The sequence below is a fragment of the Lepidochelys kempii genome, chromosome 18, assembly GCF_965140285.1.
Source record: "Lepidochelys kempii isolate rLepKem1 chromosome 18, rLepKem1.hap1, whole genome shotgun sequence".
NCBI classification, from domain to species: domain Eukaryota; kingdom Metazoa; phylum Chordata; order Testudines; family Cheloniidae; genus Lepidochelys; species Lepidochelys kempii.
Genome location: NC_136397.1, coordinates 10,323,492 through 10,342,234, shown reverse-complemented (window position 1 = coordinate 10,342,234; position 18,743 = coordinate 10,323,492).

The window sequence follows — 18,743 nt, the reverse complement described above, 5'->3', positions numbered from 1 at the left end:
GCTGCAGATTAACAGTGGATCTGTGGATCCCGGACCCAGGGTTTGTCACCAAAGAGTAGTAGCCAGCAGCGATCCTCACACCAGTTTGGCACCTACCAGACCAGACACCGGCGTAGGCTGCAGTCCAGGCCTTAGGAGCAATGGATGATAGCAGAGCGTCTGCGTGGCCTGTGAAGTGCATGAGAGATGGAGCAGAATCAGCCCTGCTTGCTTTGAGGAATGGCCAGCAACAAGATCAGTGATGGGAGGAAGTGAATGGTCTTGCCCTGCCTTCTCCAAGGCACCTTCAGTCCACAGAAGCTGTAAGGTGGGCCAGCCCAGCCCTGCCCACCCCAGAGAGCATCTGATGAGAGGCAGCAGCAGAAGGGGGCTGGCCTTGCTCCTTGCAAGAACCTGGTAACCAACACCAGCAGAGGGTTCTGCAGCCCTCCCACCTCGCAGGGCCCTGAAGCTCCAAGCCCGAAGATCTACACTTTAATTAAACCGCCCCTTCGCCCAAGCCCGAGTCAGCTGGCATGGGCCAGCCATGGGTGTCTAATGCAGTGTAGACATACCCTAAAAGGCTTGGGCTGGGAGTGAATGGGGAGTGGGAAGGCACACAGCAAGCTAAAGGCCTAAGTGACCACAGGGGAGCTTTCTGGCTCAGGCTCTCCACTTGCTATAGATGAGCTAATTCTATCCTTGCTTGAGACCTTCCAACCCAAGGAAGCCGAGGCATTTTGAAAATCCCATGCGGCATCTGTCTACATCTTTAGCTTTCAGAATCTGGCTCCACCCTCGCGCATGGGCTGTTGCATCAACTTTCTTAACAGTGATCGGCCCGGGTTGCAAAGTTCAGCTCCCCAGCACTCCGGGCGTTTGGCTCCAGGGTTTTGGTTCAGCTCATGGCACAGACAAAAGCCAGCTGGAAAGTTTAGATTCAGATCAGGCTCTGATATGGAAACAGCTATTTGGGTAGAACAGGATCTGCCACTCAAAGGGCTGCTGGTTTATTATGGCATTTCTTTAGGGTAAACTACAGGCTGGTTATGGTGAAAACGCCTTGGCCACCTGAGCTGGTAATTTAGAATCAGACCATGCCGATGTATCGGCCTCTCACACGCCGTGCCATCACATCGCAGTGTGGTGTGGTCACAGTCCAGCATTAGCTTTCAGAGTCGCAGCCGTGTTCGTCTGTATCCGCAAAAAGAACGAGGAGGACTTGTGGCACCTTAGAGATTAACACATTCATTAGAGCATAAGCTTTCGTGGGCTACAGCCCACTTCATCGGATGCATAGAATGGAACATATAGTAAGAAGATGTATATATACATACAGAGAAGGTGGAAGTTGCCATACAAACTGTAAGAGGCTAATTAGTTAAGATGAGCTATTATCAGCAGGAGAAAAAAACTTTTGTAGTGATAATCAGGATGGCCCATTTAGACAGTTGACAAGAAGGTGTGAGGATACTTAACATGAGGACATAGATTCAATATGTGTAATGACCCAGCCACTCCCAGTCTCTATTCAAACCCAAGCTAATGGTATCTAGTTTGCATATTAATTCAAGCTCAGCAGTTTCTCCTTGGAGTCTGTTTTTGAAGCTTTTCTGTTACAAAATTGCCACCCTTAAGTCTTTTACTGAGTGGCCAGAGAGGTTGAAGTGTTCTCCTACTGGTTTTTGAATGTTATGATTCTTGATGTCAGATTTGTGTCCATTTATTCTTTTGTGTAGAGACTGTCCGGTTTGGCCAATGTACAATGGGGAGGGATAGCTCAGTGGTTTGAGCATTGGCCTGCTAAACCCAGGGTTGTGAGTTCAATTCTTGAGGGGGCCATTTAGAGATCTGGGGCAAAAATTGGGGATTGGTTCTGCTTTGAGCAGGGGGTTGGACTAGATGATCTCCTGAGGTCCCTTCCAACCCTGATATTCTATGATTCTATGGCAGAGAGGTATTATATCACGGCAGATTTCTAACAAAAAATAAGGATTAACCTAAACAGAGCTTTCAACCCAAAAAGGATGGTGAGCCAGATGCTGCCTGAAATCCACGAGGGACTCTGCTATTCATTTCACAGGGAAGGTGATTGGCTACCATTGGGATGGACGGCAGTATAAACCCTAAGATAGAAAGAAAGATCAATAGACGCCCACCCACAGTCTCCGGGCACCAATGGTGTGGTGATATAACAATGGTCATCATATGACAGTTTTTTGCTGCAGGCTCAGTGAAGAAAGGTAGCACTTCTAGGACTTCCACACATAAACCTTAGCAGGAGTGAGATAAGATTGTGAGAATTGACCCTTGTTGCCACCCCCACCACATGCTTCCCTCCCTCCCACCAGAGGGTTGGAATTCAATATCTGCACCTCATAAGCTTTATGGTTTCCATCACATGCCCTGTTTTATCTTCATCTTCTGGTTAACAATGTGTTTCATTTGCAGCAAGGAAGGGTGGATCTCAAAGGGGGTTGTGCATTTTGAAAAGGTTCTGTAAATGCTCTGCAAGTGTCTCCTGATTCCCCCACACACAGAGGGCTGCAGGCTTTAAGGCTGAGATCCAAACCTTGGGTGGGGTTGAACCTTTCCCCAAAGCTTGTTCACCTTATTAAAATTAATGGTCATCCCACAACATGCTCTATGATTATCACCGTCTGTTCCACATTTCCTGAGCTGTGTTCTCAGTCGGGGTAACATATGCCTAAAAACCGTATGGAGATAGTCAAACTAACAAGGCATCTGGTGTGAATCTGCACATCCCCCATACACCAATCCTGCTGTTCTCACCTCCTTCAGATCCAGGTGAGCTGAAAAGGAGCAGGCTGTCTTGAGGCGTAATCTCAGGGGGCCTTAACCCTACGCTCCTCCTAGCAGGATCCTGTAGATTTCTAGAGGTAGCTCATTATTGAATGAATTTTCAATGACGAAGGCTCCTCCCCCAGGAAGTGGATTGCAGCTTGTGGAAATTGCCACTGAAGTTGTATTTTACTTGATGCATCACTGCCCAGGGTCTGGTTCTGTTACATGGGCATATTTGATGTTGCAGGAGTCTGACGGAGGAAGGTCTTATCGCTGAAGATGATCTCTGGGTGTGGAACCCCTTCATGCAACTGCAGAACACAGGCTGAGTCAGCAATTTTATCTCTGACATGTGCTGATGCAGCACAAATCTGAGATTTTGAGTCCCTAAAACACAGAGGATTCTTCTTGGGATGTGGGGGGAGGGGAAGGTTGCACGCCACCCCTTCTCCAGTCTCCAGAGCAGTCCTGAACGCCCGCAGACCCGTCAGCAAACCAAGATAAACACAACGGGAGTGTACGCGGAGATGGGGAGTCAATGTTATGAATTTGCTGAAGTGTCAGCTAGATTTGACCGCCGACATCTACCAAACTAGGCATGCCAGTTCGAAGTGATTGCCAGCATCTGAATGGAGTTAATTACGACGACCCCTTCTATTGAGACGGGGGAACGCTGGCTCCGGCTATGTCTACACAAGAGACCGGACAGTGGCAAGGCTGTACTCATGCCTCTGTGCCACTGTAAGCTAGCTACGTAGCTGCTCTGTGCCGACGAGAGAGAGTTCTCCCATCGGCATCATTAAACCATCCCCACCGAGTGGCGGTAGCAATCTATGTGCCATTGTAGTGCTTTAATGAAGGCGCTCGAAGCCCGTGGGAGACACCTCTCCTACGAGCTAGTTAATCCACCTCCCCAGGTGGCAGTACGTGTGTTGACAGGAGAAGCTGTTCCATCGACCTAGCTCCGTCTACGCCTGGGGGTAGGTCAATATAACTACATCGCTATGGGGTGTGGATTTTAACTGAAGTCGCCGTCACTTAGGTCGAGCATGTCTTCACCAGACCCGCTAAATCGACACCGCTGCCTTGATCGCAGCAGTGCCAATTTAGCTGGTAGTGTAGACGTGACCTAAGTAATTCTCTGAGGAGTGAGGCTGCTCCTTGTTTTGAAGCATTTTTCAGATTGCAGTCCTTGCTATTCTTAGTGTTTGGTTTGAAAACATCCAAACAACGCTGACTGTTATTCTTTGAGGATCTCAAAGACCAATTTACCTGGGCTGGAAAAGGAGAAACACGCATTTAGCATTACTGGCTTAAAATCCTAAATATGGTTCCTTGGGAGTCTCACTAGAAAGAGCGTAGATTCAACCAGGGCACTTTTAGTTACTTCTATTAAAGAACACAAAGAGAAACGCAATCTCAAAGAAATGAAATCTCAACAGGACAGCTCTTCTGGATTCTTGAGCTTCCCATATGGTGGTCTCAGTTTTATCACCTGTTTTTAGGGATGGTTAGAGAGGGAAACTCTCTAATTTCCTATTGGACACTTGGAAATCAGCTCTCGGATTTCAGCTCTTGCAGTTTCTTGCCTGCTTCTGTCAATATCTATAGATGGTGTGGGTGTGTCATAAAAGGACTGAAGGTATTTTTTATCAGAGGCTTTTTATGTTTTATTCATTTCAAGGATTGTATTTCTCTATTATCCAGACTAGTAATTGCAATTCCCTGCCTTTTAAAGGGATTTCTTGTCATATTTCAATGTTAGGTGTTTATATCTTTCAATATTCCTTGTCCTGCTGGTGCTATACAATCCACGTCACTTCTAGAGTGCAACCATCATTTGTAGAGAAAACAAAATACCTTATAATTCCTCTACTGTAGTGGACATAGTCCATACATTCTTTGATTATATCCAGTACCTTTCATTTCACGTCGTTCAGCACTTACTATATGCACCAGAGACATCATCCACATATAGAGCGACAGCATGTTTGATTCATAACACAGACAAATGTAGAGTTTCTAATTTGGGGTGAAAACTTGAACTGGACTTGAATCAGGAAACTTAACCCAACTAACACAGCAAGCTATTTCTAACTGGTTTAAGCTTTCCTGCCACCTCTTAAACTTGATTCACTCACAGGATTAAATGGGTCACTCTGCATAGGAAAGCAGGATGTCACTCGATCAACCTTTTGGGGGTTCTCACTGCAGGTGCAGAGAGACACACATTTGAGCCGTATGTAAATTGTGAGATTCTTGTCTAAACAACTAACAATCCTTTTATTTAGACATCTCCATTTGTGTTCCTGGGGGAGGAGAAACTTCAAGTTTAGCTGATCTGGGATTCTTTAGACAAAGTGTCTCTCACAGAGTGAATTATCTAACGTATCTAATTATCTAGACCATCCCTGACAGGTTTGTGTCTAACCTGCTCTTAAAAATCTCCACAATGCTCTTAAAAATCTCCACAAATCTCTGATGGAGATTCCACAACCTCCCTAGGCAATTTATTCCAGTGCTTAACCTCCCTGATGGTTAGGAAGTTTTTCTTAATGTCCAACCTAAACCTCCCTTGCTGCAATTTAAGACCATTGCTTCTTGTCCTATTCCCAGAAGTTAAGAAAAACAATTTTTCTTCTTCCTCCTTGTACATACTTGAAAACTGTTATCATGTCCCCTCTCAGTCTTCTCTTTTCCAGACTAAACAACCCCCTTTTTTTTTTTCAATCTTCCCTCCTAGGTCATGTTTTCTAGATCTTTAATCATTTTTGTTGCCCTTCTCTGGACTTCCTCTAATTTGTCCACATCCTTCCTGAAATGTGGCACCCAGAACTGGACACAATTCTCCAGTTGAGGCCTAATCAGTGCAGAGTAGACGGAAGAATTACTTCCCATGTCTTGCTTACAACACTCCTGCTAATACATCCCAGAATGATTGCTTTTTTTGCAACAGCATCACACTGTTGACTCACATTTAGCTTGTGGTCCACTATGACCCGCAGATCCCTTTCCGCCGTACTCCTTCCTAGACAGTCATTTCCCGTTTTGTACGTGTGCAACTGATGGTTCCTTCCTAAGTGGAGTACTTTGCATTTGTCCTTATTGAATTTCATCCTATTTACTTCAGACCATTTCTCCAGTTTGTCCAGATCATTTTGAATTTTAATCCTATCCTCCAAAGCACTTGCAACCCCTCCCAGCTTGGTATCGTCCGCAAACTTTATAAGTGGACTCTCTGTGCCATTCTCTAAATCACTGATGAAGACATTGAACAGAACTGGACCCAGAACCAATCCCTGCCGTAGTAGTAGAGGTCTAGTCACCCGCTGCTGGCTGTTCAGACAATCTCTGCATTCCTAGCTCTTTTAGCCTTTCCTCGAGTGAGCCACTGCAGTTGATCGTTGATGCTGCTCTGCTGTGAATTCACTCCAGTTCTGCCCCTTCCTTGCTTCCATCGCACCGTACACTTCCTATGCAGCCTGCCTTGCAGCTCTTCCGATGTATCTCAGCCATTAACTTTCCGGCTTCCTGCTACTCCAAGATGATGCCCCCTCCCCTCACATAACACTGACTCGGCTGCTCTATCGTGGATTTCTAAGGTGCTATCCCCGTGGTAGTGAATCACCGTCACCTGCCCATTCCCACGCTGGGCCTCTCCTTTGAATTCTGACAATCAATGACAAGCGGCAGTTTTGCAGTTTGGGCAAACATGCAGTGTCCTCTATTGGAGACTGCCAAACTCATTTCGCTTGTGACCCAAGTCACGTTTGTCTTTCTTTCACCAGCGATGACAGGATAGGGACCTGCCCAACTCACAGAACCAAACAGTGGGAAACTGGTTTAGAATCATAGAATATTGGGGTTGGAAGAGACCTCAGGAGGTCATCTAGTCCCACCCCTGCTCAAAGCAGGACCAACACCAACTAAAACACCACTAGGTGCCAAACCTACTTCTGATTGCCCCCTTCACCTCCTGCGCTCACTCTATTTATGACTGAGAGGAAGGTCTGTGTCAGCCCAACCCCTCTGCAGGATGGAGAGAACTAAAGGTACATCCACACGGCAATTAAAATCCCCCGGCTGGCATGACTCGGGCTCACATGGCTCAGGCTAAGGGGCTGTTTAAGTGTAGTGTAGACGATCAGGCTCAGGCTGGAGCCCTGGCTCTAAGATCCTGCGAGGTGGGAGGGTCCCAGAGCTCAGGCTGCAGCACCAGCCTGGATTAAAACAGCCCCTTAGCCCAAGCCCTGCAAGCCTGAGAACTTGCCAGCCAACATCCTTATAGAAGGTGCCTGTCCTGCAGCCCTAGGGGAAGTACAAGTTAATGCAGCAGCCATGAGAGGTGTATCTCCTTTCCCTGCAATGGTGCGTAATAAGGGCTGCACGCTTCAGAGCTTAGGCAGGGGGAGCTCATTGCACACAGCAGGGGCTCCTGGCACCCTGCCATGCCCCCAGCAAGCTGACCGTGTGGCCCCCTCCGGTCCTCCTTCCTTTCAGTCCTACTTCCCCAATATCTACCCTGCCAGTCACTCTGTGTCAACCCCCATTCCCATATGGCAAGGGCTCTGTGTTCCCTTGCATTCCTGCCTTTCTTCCACAGCAGGATCTCCCAGTCTCCCCCACACCAGGATTTCTGCGTGCCCTCACCCCTGCTCCTCCTCTATATCATTCTTCTCCCCCATGCCAGGGGCTGTGTGAATGCCCCCCCTTGCCCTCCCTTAGTTTCTCCCCCCAACATTTGTATTGATCTGGGAGGAAGGATAAGCCATTCAGGGTGTCAGCATATTAAACTCTATTGGGAGGATGGGCTGAGATGAGACTGGTGTCTCGTTATGCTGGAGGATGTTAAGGGGAGCCACCAACCACCAGTTCTTTGATCCATAGATAACTGTAGAGGAACTTGAAGCTGTGGCTGTACTAAACAGATGGCAGGGGCTCGCCGGCTCCCCAGTTTCTCCCCAGATCAATAGGATTCTGGCCTAGAACGTTCCCTGAAATCCTGGAATTGATCAGATGCGGCATTAAAAAGCTATCACATTACAGACAGACAAACCACAGAAATGCCATCAAGCTTACTAGCTCGGACAGCCATCCTGGATTTGACTGACACACACAGAGTGATTGATTGGCAGTCGGTATTAAGCCATGATCAAGTTAAACAGAAAAATGTCAAGGATAAAAAAAAAGAAATGTATTCCCGTGCAGCTTGTGGGAGGGAACTCAAAAGCAGCAAACAGGAGGCAGAAAAGCAGAAACCAGAGAGGAAAAAACCCCCCACGCTTCCTAAGTAATGTAGGATCTATAAATAAATCAGCTAACAAACACCAGCTTTTGGGGAGATTTTAAATCTGCTGAAAGAGACCCTGTCACTATAAAAGTCAAGCAATTAAATAAAGATTCCTTACTGCTGGCACCAATAATATCACAGAAAATTAAAATGTTAAGTTTTGTGTTCAGATACCACAGAGATAATTGTATGATCATTAGAGACACAAACAAACAGATCGATAGAATCACTACAATCTTTGGTACTGTACTTTTCACCATTTATGATGTTTGTTTAATTCTTGCATTTCACTCAGTTCTGAGGGTAGAACTAGACTCGTTAGTTTCATAGTGGTATACAGTCAGTTTCACTTCCCAGCTCTCAGGGACTACCTAGCACAATGCTGCTGTGGGGAGGTTCATTCATAACCTTTAAGAAGGAGGATGAAGTCACCCTTTCAACCCCCAAGGCATTTTCATTACGTTTAATAACCCCACCCCACTCCAAAAGCAAACACACAAACAAAACCCCACTACATTTTGGACCTGAGTTGGTAGACGCTACAATGTCCCTTTAAACATCCTTACGCTGCAGATAGGATAAAGCACATTCCAAACCAGAGCCCTCACATTAAAAGGAGGAACTTTAGAAACAAAGCCATTTTTGATTATTATTTTGGCTGCTTTTCTTTTATCCTAGTATTCTAGAGCTGCGTTGCATTCTTGCTGGTGTCATAGCATATGCTGCCGGAAATGAAAGCAGGAGACTGTGCTTGCCTGGGTGTTATCTGTAGCGTGTGTGGGAATGACAACAGTGTGTTTGCATGAATAGTGGATGTGTGTATGCAAATGTGCCATGTATGAATGTGGCATATTTGCATGCAAATGGGGTGCTTGTGTGTATAAACATGGTGTGTATGTATATGGATGGATGTCTGTGTTGGAAGGGGAAAGGGAGAGCAAGCTGCATGCTGATACTTTATTTATATTGCAATAGTCCTATGCAAATTTCCTGGATTTTGTAGCCCCAGGAAATTGGATTTCAACTGGGGAAGAATGCTTTGAAGGACTATCATCTGGAAATATGCAGTACCACGAGTTCCTCAGTGAGTGTTTGGATATGCCAGGCTCCTCTGGCTTATGCAGGAATGGAAACACAGGAACAAAGGCCTTATCCTTTACAGGTTTGGGAGCTCAGGGTGCCCATCAAGTATCCAACCTATTGGTTTTAACGACAATTATTTACACTTTGCTAAAATGGGGGTCTCTCCTCCCCCCCCATCTGAGAAGAGCTCTGCGGGAATGTGCTCTCTGCTCAGCAATATTAACAAGAAAAGGAACCGGAAACCATCAAAGGAATTCAGGGAACTTACCAAGTAGAAGAACAGGAGAAGCAGTGCCTGGCTATAAAACAGCTTTCTTAAGCCTGCAGCTGGTTGGCTCTGCTGCATTTAAAGGAACAGTCCCTAGAAAAGCATGCTGGGAAAATAGTGCTTACAAGAGGGCAGGCAAGCTGGTCTCAGAAAGACACCAAAGGGATCAGGAAGTTACTATGAAAAGTGCTCTTGAGTTGTACATTTCCCGGCTATACCAAGAGCCCCTTATATGGGGATGCTTCCATCCTTGCTGGGCCCTTCTGTGGGTCAGTGTCTCAGTCCCCTCAGCACATGGTGCTACAAGCTGGGCGGAACCTGACCAATGGGTCCAGGGTTTTTACTGTTAACAAGAGCCAGCAGCTTTTAACCGCTGCTCTTTTAGACCGTATGTTGGACTGGGTTTGAAAGCTGCTTTTTAGAGTCATGTCTCAGAGATGACAAAGATCTGATGGCAGCACCAGCCATAACCAAATCCAGGATGAATTACTTCTGCCTGTAGTTCCCGCGGTTGTACCTAGACCACTTTGCACGGGGGTTTTCTATCCAGTGGTAGTGTGGTCTAGTGGGCTGAGCTCAGGGTTGGCCCATACAGGTGGCAATGAACACAGTGTAAATGCCTGCATCCTGGGTAACCAGGAGCTCCTGAGTTTGAATCCCATCCCTGCCAATGATTCACTCCATGGTGTTTTGCAAGTCCCTGAGCATTTCTGTTTCCCCAAGTGTACAGTGGGGATGATAATAATGCTTCCCTCCTAGGCAGAGAAGTTTAGTTCATTCATATCTTTGAAAGCCTTGGATAGGAGACACTATGAAAAAGGCAAAGTATCATGGGGAAAAAATCTATGGCATTCAGGACACTGAGATTGTCTTTGTGCTGCACAATCAGATGGTTCGGAACGTTATGGTGACAACGTGGCTAGCAACTCAGAAGCCTCTGCTTCTGGAGAATCTCCGCTACCTGCCAGCAGTACAGGGGACTGACACATAGATGAGCAGTGCTGATTCGATCCAGAAGAAGGCCACGGCACGCTTGCAGCCCAGCAGATTCATTTCGGTTGGTAACCTTAGTTACAGTGTTGTTATTTATTCCTTTCCCTTGGTTATTAATTTCTATGAACTGTCCACTCCTGCTTCTGTCCTGTGGAGACAGTCAGCACAAACCCTGAACATCACTCACATGGGACTTACATTGTGGTAGCCCTGTGCACAGGGCTGGGCTTTTTCACGCTTCCTGTATAACTTCCTACGAAGAAAGGATGTGGGGCACAATGGCCCCACCACTTAGCCTCTGGGGTGGATTTTCCTTCCTACGTTCCACCTCCCTGACCCCTATCTAGCACCATCCCACTCAGAGGGCTCTCCCTCCAGTCCCACTGATGAGTCAAATTCATCGTCCCTCTTTGAAAGGCCTCCATCCTCCCCGTGAAGGAAGCAGAACAGAGTCAAGCTACGGGCAGCGGGGGTAATTAACGTTGTCTTGCCCCAGGGGTCATCACGCTGCCATGAGTGTCAGGGAGGCATCGAGGCAGGCAGAGAGAAGGGAAGGAAATGGGAGACGTCACTGAATAATGTTCTTTATCCAGGGCTCCTCCAGGGCAGCAGCGCCAGTCACAAGCACCGCTGCGCAGCCCTGATGATTTGGTGTGAGACACTCATTGCTCGTTAGGGGGCTGCTTCTCACCACCTCCTTCGCCTCCCCTAGATCTGATTTGAAGGGATAGCCGCAGGCCCTGGCTGGCTGCGCTGCACGTCCCATGAAGGAGCACGTGCCCCCGGTGCCTGTCAGCGTCACCCGGCCCAGATCTCTCATCGGTAATCGCCCCGTGGCTGAGGAGAGCTGCTGGGCAATGTTGCTTCATGAAGAAGCAGCGAGCTATGTGCCTTTTCTGTGCGACAGCAAGGGTTTGCAGATTAGCAGCTCTGCCTTGACCGTCCAGCCCTCCCAACCCACCATCCTTGGGAGGGGCGTGAGGGATGCTTGACACTCACTGAGGTGCTTAGCGAGGACTCAGAAATCCCTTTTCCCCAGACTTTTGTCCTGTTAAAATGCTGCTGTTCCCGATGTGATGTTTCAAAGGGATTCTTAGGGGGATTATGTCTCAGGCTCGAACCGCAGAGTGAGGCGATGCCTTTGCCCTGTCATCGGGACAATGGAACGAAAGAGAGCTGAAACCTGATAAGCAGAAAGGATCCTGCCAAACTCATCCTGCAGCTCAGAGGCTTATTTCATTATCTGATAGTCCCTCTTTTGCGATCTTCTCCTTTCCGTGAGACGGCTCTGGGGCTGAAATAAACACAGCCTGGAGCAGGCCTGTTTGTGTTACCCATCCTAGCACAGGGTGTGTCAGGCTCCCCCTGCTAGGGGCTCGGCCATTAGAGGATAACAGCCTATTCCTGCTACCAGCTAATGAGGCTACTCCTTTAAGTCAAGTGGTAAACGTCTGTGTTGTGGTGCTGAAAATCCAAACTCATCTGATGATTCACGTGGGGTAAGTGGGTTGTCACATTTGCACTGTTCATGTTAAGAATGAGCTCCCAAATTCATAGATTCCAGAGCCAGAAGGGACCGTTGTGACCATCTAGTCTGAACACAGGCCAGAGATCTTCAAAATAAACTGCTGGGCCCAGAAGCAGAGGAAGTGCTTTCAACTCTACATTCCTTTCCAGCAAATCCAATCCATCTTCCCGTCCCCATTTGCCCATTCCAGTGAGGTCCTTAATGGCATAGGATAAGATCACAGAGGTACTTTATAGGGCAAGCCGCCCCCCAGGCCCAGTGCACATTCTGGCATCAAGTGGAACGCACCAGCCACCGTAAGTGTAGAGGGTGCAGAGTTCCTAACTGCTTTGTCTGATGTTACATTTCTGCTCCTTTCCACTCCCACCGCAAGTTCTCTTTTCTCCTTCTTCTTCCTTGAACCACTCTCCCACCTATGACAGGTTTCAGAGTAGCAGCCGTGTTAGTCTGTATTCGCAAAAAGAAAAGGAGTACTTGTGGCACCTTAGAGACTAACCAATTTATTTGAGCATGAGCTTTTGTGAGCTACAGCTCACTTCATCGGATGTATACTTCTCCCACCTATGTGCGTCTCTCTACTTTTGAAGATCAGTTATCATTTAGTCCTAAAATGGGTGAAGATTGAATGAGGGAGGAGTGTTGATATTTTATCCAAGCCTTTTTCTTTCTTTCTTTCTTTCTTTCTTTCTTTCTTTCTTTCTTTCTTTCTTTCTTTCTTTCTTTCTTTCTTTCTTTCCATTCATCCCACGCTCAGGACAGTGATCTCAGAACCCTATCACCCCGGTACCTGAGCATCTGGGTAATGCACCCAACCTTACGCTGTCCCTAGACCAGGCTCCTTCCAATAACTACAGGTACCTTGCAGAAAATCAGATGGATTGTCTGAATCCTGTGGAAGGTAAAGCAGGCTCCTGGGCATGGCTCCATTCCTCTGCATCATACCTATGCTTTGTCCATTCCTTCCAGAGCGACCCATCGCAGTAAAGAGAGAAGGAGAGGAAACAATTGCTAAGAAAGAAGCAGCTGAATTCCAAAGGCCTGAGGATTTACTGCAGGACTGAAAACTCACGAACAGCTGAGTCTCCTCGGTAAAATGTCCGCCTGGCCCTCCCTCACCTCTGACCATCATCCTGCTAACTCCATTTCTGGAGTTTATGGCGGCAGTAGGATTATGTGGTCATGTTTTAGCACCCTCCTGAAGTGAGGTTACAAATCAAGGAGTCATCTTCACGATGAACAAGCACGGCAGAGCTAATGAATATTAAATCTTAACTTCATTAACGGTGACTTGGCAGGGTCCAGGTGTCTTATTTTTCTAATTAACAGTGTCCAGTCTCCCCCACTGCCATCACAGAGACAGACCGTTGCCAGGCCTTGGTCAGAGTAGTTCGGGCAGTAGGAAGGCTCAACAGCAGGTGAAAAACCAAGAGGATCAGCGAACGAGGAGCTGCTGCCATGGAAATCGGGGAGTCTGCTCCTAGCGTTAGCACTGGCAAGGGCCAGAGATGGGTCTGACGATTTCTCATGGGACCTCTCATTTAGAGCCCCACTCCAACTACCCAGCGAAGTCAATGGGAGCCTTTCCACAGTAGCTGCCTGCACACACAGTGAAAGACGGTCCATAGCCTGAAGCGCTTACAACTTAAATGAAGGCAATCTCATTAACTCTATTTTAGAGGAGGAAGCAAGGCACAGAGAAATTAGCTGACTTTCCAAAGGTCACTCAGGGAGTCAGTGGCCGAGGTCAGACTTGTTCTGTGTTTGCACAGAAGGGTCATGATTGGGGCTCCTAGGCCCTACAGTGATACGAATAATAAATAAGGATAAGATGAATAAAAAGTAGACCCCCCCCCCACCCTCGGTCTCTGGGCACATGGAATGGGAACCCCACTACTTCCCATGAACACAGTGCAAGAGAGAGCTCCGGCCCTTGAGGAGCACAGCAGGCAGGGGACTTTGTGTGTTTAAGAACATGGGTGGGTGTGTCTGCGTGAGAGAGAGAGGAAAGCGATCAGTTTGATTAAAGGCTTGTCTGTGCTCCAGGGCTTACAGTGGCATAGCGATGGGGCTGCAACGGTAACCCCGTGGTGTAGGCTCTACTGGGAAGTTGCTCCAATGGAAGCACCCCTGTGGTGAGCGTATTAACTCCAGCTCCCCCCGAGACGGTAGGTGGGCTGGAGGAGGAATGCATCCACCCACCTAGCTGTGTCCACACTGGGGGGTTTTGCTCGGGGTAGCTGCCGTGCTTAGTGGGTGGATTTTCACACACAGCCCCGAATGCCATAGCTATGTCAACCTACGTGTTAAGTGTAAATCAGGCCTCCCCATCATACGGGGGCACTGGCATATGTCTGAGGCTACATGTATGCGACGGGCTAGGGGTGTGATTCCCAGCTCGCATACATGGACTCGTGCCAGCTTGTTGAGAGCTGGCACCAGTATCACTAGCCGTGTAGCCAGGGTAGCACGGCTGAAACACAGACCCCCAGGGGTCAGCTGGGTTTCCCCGGCACAGCTGAGCTGCCCAGCCACTCTCTGTGGGGCTGTAACCCACACGCCACCTGGGTGTGGAGCTCTGTCCCATCTAGTGGCACCGCGACCACTTCGAGAGCGAGCGAGAAATGAGTCTGCTCTGCAGCCTCAGCTAACGGTGGGCTTTTAGCTCGTGCTGGAGAGGCTCGTGCACTAAGCTCCAGAGGTCTGCGGTTCGATCCCGCCGGCCGCTGGCCAGGATCTGTCGGCTACTATTTATACTCGCACTAGTTCTCCTCACGCTAGCAGGAGCAGGTGTACGCGAGCTGGGAATCACCCCCCTAGATCACAGTGCAGATTTGGGGGGGAGGGATAGCTCAGTGGTTTGAGCATTGGCCTGCTAAACCCAGGGTTGTGAGTTCAATCCTTGAGGGGGCCATTTAGGGATCTGGGGCAAAAATTGGGGATTGGTCCTGCTTTGAGCAGGGGTTGGACTAGATGACCTCCTGAGGTCCCTTCCAACCTTGATATTCTATGATTCTATGTAGCCTAAATGTCGTCAGGCAGCAACTCTCTAGTTGGTTGCAAGGGGTCTTATGGCTCAAATCCAGCAGCCGAACCCATCCTTGCACTCATCCAGGACCACAGCACAGAGAGCTACCAAGCTTAAACTGCAGCTCTGGCTTCCAGCAGGCAATTGTGTGTCAGATGCCTGACTCCCCCACTCACCGTCACACACACGTGCACACAGAGCATGACAGCATCGCCCTCGTAACCGCACACGTCACAGTTCTCAGGAACACTGAGGGCCTGATTCTCATTTACACTTCGGTCCCTTTCAGTGCAAAAGGGCCTTAATGTAAATAGAATTAGGCCTCGCCAAAGTCTCCTTGCAAGTTCTGATGAAACCTGAATTATTTCTGGAGTGAACAACGTCTGCAATATTTACAAGATGTGCTGGTGGCAAACAATACACAATGTGTACACACAGCCTCCAGCATGGACAGACACAATTCACCTTCACTCTTTCATGTACACTTGACACATACACACACAGCCATACAGGGGCACGTACACACCTTCTGTAGGTCATCTAGGCAAGCCAACTTTCTAATGGCAGGAAACCAAACACCCTTGCCCCGCCCCTTCCCTGAGACCCCGCCCCTTCTCTGAGGCCCTGCCCCTTCACCGAGGCCCCAGCCCCCCGCTTACCCCATCCTCCCTCCCTCCGTCGCTCACTCTCCCCCACCCTCACTCACTCGCTCACTTTCACCGGGCTGGGGCAGGAGGTTGGGGTATGGGATGGGGTGAAGGCTCCGGCTGGGGGTGCAGGCTCTGGGGTTGGGCCAGGGATGGGGGGTTTGGGGTGCAGGAGGGGGCACTGGGCTAGGAGGTGAGGCTGAGGGTTTAGGATATGGGAGGAGGCTCCAGGTTGGGGCAGGGGGTTGGGGTTAGGGTGTAGGAGGGGGTGAGGGCTCAGGCTGGGGGTGCAGGCTCTGGGGTGGGGCCAGGGATGAGGTGTTTGGGGTGCAGGAGCGGGCTCCGGACTGGAGGCATGGGGCTGAGGGTTTCAGAGTGTGGGAGGGGGCTCCAGGATGGGGCAGGGAGTTGGGATGTGGGAGGAGGTATGGGCTCTGGGCTGGGGGTGCAGGTTCTGGGGTGGGGCCAGAAATGAGGGTTCAGGGTGCAGGAGGGGGCTCTGGATTGGGGTATGGGAGGGGTGAGGGCTCCAGCTGCATGTGTGGGCTCTGGGGTGGGGCTGGGGATGAGGGGTTTGGGGTGCAGGAGGGGGCTCAAGGCTGGGGCCGAGCACTTCGGAGTGCAGGAGGGGGCTGAGTGCTGGGGCAGAGAGTTGGGATGTGGGAGGAGGTGTGGGCTTTGGGAAGTCCTTCAGCAGCCCATTCCCAGAGCGCCCTGCATCACTCGAAGACAGGGATACCTCGAACTCCTGGTGCCGGCAATGGTGTGACCGAGCACAGGGTAGCCGCAGGGGCACGCACTGCAGCCAGAGGCCAGCCACAGGAGTGCGAGAAGTGGGCAGCAGTAGGAGCTTCGCATGCCATGGCCCCTCAACAGCCAACTCCAGCTGGAGCGCTCGTGGCCTGACACAGCCAATGGGAGCTGTGCCTGTGGGCGAGGAGCGGGGACAGCACGCAGAGCCCCCCTGGCTGCCCCTCCACCTAGGAACCGGACATGCCAGCCGCTTCCCAGGAGCCGCATGGAGCCAGGCAGGGAGCCTGCCAGCCCCGCTGTGCCACCAATCAGACTTTTAATATCCCAGTCCGCAATGCTGACTGGAGCCACCAGGGTCCCTTTTCGACCAGGTGTGCTGGTCAAAAACCGGACACCGGAAACCCTAACTCCATACTCATCAACAGCCATAAATATTTCATTGAAATAATATTCAGAGGCTATTAGAAACTCACAAAAAGAAAATTACAATTGAGCCAAGATTTATGGTATTCCGTGAGCTGGGCTAAGAGGCATGATCTGAGCACAGATGGGGGTTAGGAACTCGTGAGTTAATCTCTGATCCTTCTGAGGCCTTGGGCAAGTCATTTCCACCTGCTCTGCCTTAGTTTCCCCATCTGTAAAACAGGATCCTGAAATTTACCTACCCCCTTGGTTTGTTGCGATGATAAACGTTCGCCAAGTGCTTCGAAGATGGAGAGTGCTGTGCAAACGATGACACTGGCCTTTGTGCTTTGGAGCTGTGCCAAAAAAAAATCAAATTTCCAAACGTGGGTGCCGAGATGCACCTTTAGGCCTGGAATAAGTCACCTGATTTGCGGGTGCTTAGAAGCTCTGGAAACGGGGCCACTTATTTACCTGCCTAAATATTGATGCAATTGCCTGTCTTTAAGCACCCATGACATGTTTGCCTCCAGCATCTTTGAAACCGGCACTAGGAAGCTGGTATGAAAATCCCACAGCACTGACCCCGAGTGTACGTGGCAGGGTAAATATTTGTTTTCCCACCATGGGCTAATTCTAGGTTCTTTTGCTCTGAGTGGACCACAGCACTGGTTTCTCTCTCCACCCCCCCCCAAACTCCCCCACACACAGAGGAACCCTGGGCTCTCTAGTACTTAGACACCACAGGCCTGAGCTAAGGTTGCTATGGCAAACGTCCTTGGCATCTCTCTGATTTTGTGAGTGCTCAGAATTGTGAGTGCAAGGAACACACCTCACCCAGTCACATCCCCATGGCCAAAGCAATGTGTAGCCAAGAGCCGGGCGGGTGTCTGCTTGGGAGGCAGCCCCATGGCTGATGGGCATTGCAGAAATGGCCCAGGTGAGGCTGTGGGAAAAGTGGTCTTCCTGTGGGTGAGCTCTGAGCTGGTGTGTGTGTGAGCTCTGGGCTGATCTCTCTGTGTGTATATGTGTGTGTGTGAGTGAGCAAGCTCTGAGCCGCTCTGTGTGTGTGTGTGTCCTCTGGGCTGATCTCTGTGTGTGCATATGTGTGTGTGTGCGCACGTGTGGTGTGTGAGCGAGCTCTGAGCCACTGCGTGTGTGTGTGAGAGAGACAGAGCGCTCTGGGCTGGTGTGTGTGTGCGTCTATGTGAGAGCTCTGGGCTGCTCTGTGTGTGTGTGTGAGTTCTGGGCTGTTTTGTGTGTGTGAGAGAGACAGAGCGCTCTGGGCTGGTGTGTGTGTGCGTCTATGTGAGAGCTCTGGGCTGCTCTGTGTGTGTGTGTGTGTGTGTGAGTTCTGGGCTGCTCTGTGTGTGTGTGTGTGTGTGTGTGTGAGTTCTGGGCTGTTCTGTGTGTATGGGAGAGACAGAGCGCTCTGGGCTGGTGTGTGTGTGTGTCCATGTGAGAGCTCTGGGCTGCTCTGTGTGTGTGTGTGTGTGTGTGAGTTCTGGGCTGCTCTGTGTGTGTGTGTGAGTTCTGGGCTGTTCTGTGTGTATGGGAGAGACAGCGCTCTGGGCTGGTGTGTGTGTGTGTCCATGTGAGAGCTCTGGGCTGTTTTGTGTGTGTGGGAGAGACAGAGCACTCTGGACTGCTGTGTGTGTGTCCATGTGTGAGTTCTGGGCTGCTCTGTGTGTGTGTGTGAGTTCTGGGCTGTTTTGTGTGTGTGAGAGAGACAGAGCGCTCTGGGCTGGTGTGTGCGTGTGTCCATGTGTGAGTTCTGGGCTGCTCTGTGTGTGTGTGAGAGCTCTGGGCTGTTTTGTGTGTGTGGGAGAGACAGAGCGCTCTGGGCTGGTGTGTGTGTGCGTCTATGTGAGAGCTCTGGGCTGCTCTGTGTGTGTGTGTGTGTGTGTGTGAGTTCTGGGCTGTTCTGTGTGTATGGGAGAGACAGAGCGCTCTGGGCTGGTGTGTGTGTG